The 3,777-nt window shown below is 43.3% G+C and overlaps 2 long non-coding RNA genes across 3 annotated transcripts in view; one reads left to right on the top strand and one right to left on the bottom strand.

Annotated features, from left to right (window-relative positions):
* The window catches only part of LOC106534496 (uncharacterized), a 5,222-nt gene extending 2,228 nt beyond the window's left edge, over positions 1 to 2,994 (top strand). Inside the window, exons 2-3 of the long non-coding RNA XR_001312358.1 lie at positions 2,234 to 2,235; positions 2,983 to 2,994. This is a non-coding gene — a long non-coding RNA (uncharacterized LOC106534496). The remainder of the gene's footprint in view (positions 1 to 2,233; positions 2,236 to 2,982) is intronic.
* LOC106534495 (uncharacterized) overlaps positions 1 to 3,777 on the bottom strand; it is a 13,763-nt gene that overhangs the window by 7,195 nt on the left and 2,791 nt on the right. Inside the window, exons 2-3 of one of the 2 annotated variants that reach the window (XR_001312357.1) lie at positions 3,192 to 3,238; positions 615 to 2,412 (exon numbers count right to left, since the gene is read on the bottom strand). This is a non-coding gene — a long non-coding RNA (uncharacterized LOC106534495). The remainder of the gene's footprint in view (positions 1 to 614; positions 2,413 to 3,191; positions 3,239 to 3,777) is intronic. The other variant, XR_001312356.1, reaches the window with a different exon arrangement.

Below are 3,777 nucleotides of genomic sequence, written 5' to 3' on the forward strand. Positions count from 1 at the left end.
GCTGGGGAGAGGGAGGTCTGGGCCTCCCTTCTGAAGCTGCTGCCCCCGCGACCCGACCCCGGATAGGCGGAAGAAAATGGATGGATGGATGGATGTTATATTGTTCAAACCACGGTAATCAATGCATGGCCTCAAAGATCCATCTTTCTTACCCACGAAGAAAAAGCCTGCTCCTGCTGGTGATGATGAGGGTTGAATGATCCCAGACTTAAGTGATTCGTTGATATAGTCCTGCATTGCTTGGTTTTCTGGCCGAGATAATGAAAACAAACATCCTCTAGGAGGCGTTGAACCAGGGGTCAAATCAATGGCACAGTCATAAGGTCTGTGAGGAGGTAAAGATGTGGCCTTAACTTTGCTAAAGACTTCACTGAGATCATGATAAAGTGAGGGGACATTGGTTAAATCAGGACAATAATCACTTTTATTTATTTGTTTGTCAGGGCTCACTGCACACAACAGACAGTTTGAAGAACATTTTTCTGACCAAACCAAGATAACTTTCTTCTCCTAGTCAATGTGGGGATTATGTTTCTCTAGCCAGGTGGCTCCTAAAACAATGGGTAACTGGGGTGAATGTATGACAAGAAATTGAACTGTTTCGTGATGGTTACCTCCAATAACCATTTTAACTGGAACAGTTTCAGAACTGGTGCTGTTGAGATGATGACCGTCCAGGGCAAGGACTTGGTGATTCCTCTTGGATGGGATGATCTGTATTCCCAGAGTGAGAGCAAAATCATGATCAATAAATTCTGAATCAGCTCCTGAATCTACAAATGCTTTAACAGACAGCATCTTACCAGCCACAGATAATTCGGCAGGAAGTTGGAGCAGTGAGTGACTAACCGATGCGGGGCTTAAGACATGGCTCTTGATTCTTGGAAATTTATTACTCTTATTAGGACATGAAGCAGCAATGTGGCCTGACTCACCACAATAAAAGCACAAGCCATCCTTTTGTCTGCACAGTTTCTCCTCCTTAGACAGTTTAGATCTGCCAATCTGCATTGGCTCCTCACTACTTGTAGTGGGAACTGGAGAGAGAGATGATCCACTGGACTGAAGGGGAGCTGGGACTTGAAAAAAGTTGATTCATTAAAAGTTCTGGAGTTACCTCTTAGCTCGTCTTCGCTCATGCAACCTCAGATTGATCCGTGTGGCAAGGTCCTCTAACTCTCTGAGGGACTGTGGAGGATCTTGTGTTGCCAACTCATCTTTTATTTTGTCATTTAAGGCTTGAAAAAATACATATTGAAGAGCTTCCTCATTCCATCTGCAATCAACAGCTAAAGTATGGAAATCAATTATGAATTCTGTGACTCTTTTTGTACGTTGTTTTGGTCCCAGAAGTCCTCTGGTTGCCTCCTTGTGGGGTAAAACTGGGCTGAAGACTCTCTGTAGTTCTTTAGCAAAGTGATTTTATTTGTGGCAAATAAGTGAATCTCGTTGTAATTCAGCCGTTCCCCATAGCCTTGGCTTACCGGAAAGTAGGGATGTCACATGGGCTACTTTTGCTCGATCTGATGGAAAAGATGACAGCTGTAGCAGAAAGTGAATTTCACATTGAGTCAGAAATGCACGACATTGATCAGGGTCCCCATTAAATGGCTCTGGAGGGCACAGTCTAGGTTCGGATCTTGGATTAGGTAAAGTAACTCTAGGTGGAGGTGCAAATAATTGATCAGAAGCAGATGCCAGAGGTTTTGTGCTCATGCTTCTAAGTGTCTCAAAAATATTATCTATTTTATTTTCCAATTTACTTAAAGTACCTTCAACACCAGCCTGCCATGTTGAGTTTGGCTCAGAGTTCATTTTTATGGCCAGATTTTCTGAAATGAACCGGTCTTTGAACTCTGAATTAATGCCAAACTCAAAAAACAGTTTTACAGATTTTATTGTTGATGTGCAAGGCTTTGGTGTGGTTCTGGATCAGGACATCGAGTTGGACTGGAACTTCTGGACACACGAAAAACTATTAACAGAGTCACTGTGAACTTTGACTGAGAGAAAATATAAAGCCACTGACCTGGTGTTCGCGTGGGTGTTCCATACACAATCACTGATTTGAGTTGAAAGGGTCCGAGCCCGTGTGATGTTGTCACCATTCAGAATTGTTGGGGTTTGAGTCTAACAGACAAGAACTGGGTCCAGGGATAAGCGAGAATCAGAATCAAAAGAATTACCAGACTTAGTGGAGCAGGTTTGAGTCGTGGGTCCGTAAACTGAGCAGGAGTCGAGAGCCGTGTAATCCGATGAAGCGTCGCGCAGATGAGGGAAAATCCAAGAGCCGAAAAACCAGGAAGTGAAGCAGGAGTCGGTACTGGGTAAGCAGATGACAGGAGGAATCCGACGAGGGCAAAGGCAGAGATCACGAAACCGAGGAGCATGAGCAGGATCAGGGAACCAGGACTAATGAGGGACAAGGTACAAGATTGCGGGAAGTTCATAGCAGGGCACATGAAAATCTGGCAGAGACTGAGAGTTGATGACAAGGCTTTTAACTGGGAACTACAGGTGAGTTGCATGAAGCTGACTGCATGAAGGCGGGGCTGTGGTAAACTGATGATGGGAGGGGGAAAAACACTGAGCAGAAACAGGCTGAAGCTGTGAACAAGGGATGTTTAAAAAATGCATGACATGACTAAGGAAATAAAACAAAGGACTGAGGACACGGCTGTGGCATAAAATATAATCAGGTCAGGAATCACTAGGCTGGCAAGGTGGATTCATAACACCTTTAAATAAATCTGATGTGAATTATTCTCCCTGTTGTCAGAATGTAATTAGAGTTTCTCAAACAAGTATTTTACCTTGTTAAATAAAAGAGATGTGAAATAACTAATGTGTCKAGTCAGAACCCATTTTCACATCAAAGTCATATTTGAACAGTTTGRTGTCTGAACTGTTAGTTTGTAACAGATAAATGTCAGTTTGTATGTTTGTCATGAAACTTTACTTTTTACTCAATCAGTTCTTTAGAATCAGAAATATTAGCTTGTCACATGAAGCTAAAGCTAGCTGCTGCTGCGTTCTCTCCTCCTGACCACACCTCCTCACTCATCCACACACTTTAGGCCCCGCCCCTCAGTTAGTTGCACTTTAAACAGCAGCTGACATCTATCTGTGATGTCCCTGTGGGACAGTCTGAAGATGGTTTGTTGTCATGAATAAAGGAAAAACACACTTACACTTCCTCAGACCTGGGGTCAACCATCGCTCTCCAGCAGGCTCCGCCCTGAAAGGAGGAGGGGGGTCAGAGCATCAGTCTCTGTCAGCAAACATGGACATTTCATGGCTCTCATCCACACAGTGTCCTCCAGTCAGAAAGGACCAGTCCAACATGTCTAAAGTCCTGTCCTGTGCTCGTCTCCTTCATTCTTTTCATTTCACTTCATCTTTTGTTTGTCTTCCAGCAGACTTTATTTAGGAAGAACAGGAAGACGTGCTCCTACTTGTRTGATTCTTCATCTCAGCCTCATATCCAGCATGAAGCAGAAAGACAGAGCTGAGTGAAGAGCAGACAAGATGTCTCCACTTCTTCCTCCTCTATCAGACAATGGCTGTATCTCAATTCAGGGGTTGCATTACTATTATTGCGGTCGATATTCCAAACCTCTAATTTTAATTTTATTTCTAAAACAGGTAGATGTCGATATAAACCTACTGCTTACTTCCAAGACGGAGTGCTTCGCCCCATCTCTTGATGCTCTCAGCCAGATAAAGTCCTCCGTTTTCTCCTTGCTCCCTAAAAAATTAATCTATATAATATAATAT

This window comes from Austrofundulus limnaeus, unplaced genomic scaffold (genome assembly GCF_001266775.1).
Source record: "Austrofundulus limnaeus strain Quisiro unplaced genomic scaffold, Austrofundulus_limnaeus-1.0 Scaffold1190, whole genome shotgun sequence".
NCBI lineage: Eukaryota > Metazoa > Chordata > Actinopteri > Cyprinodontiformes > Rivulidae > Austrofundulus > Austrofundulus limnaeus.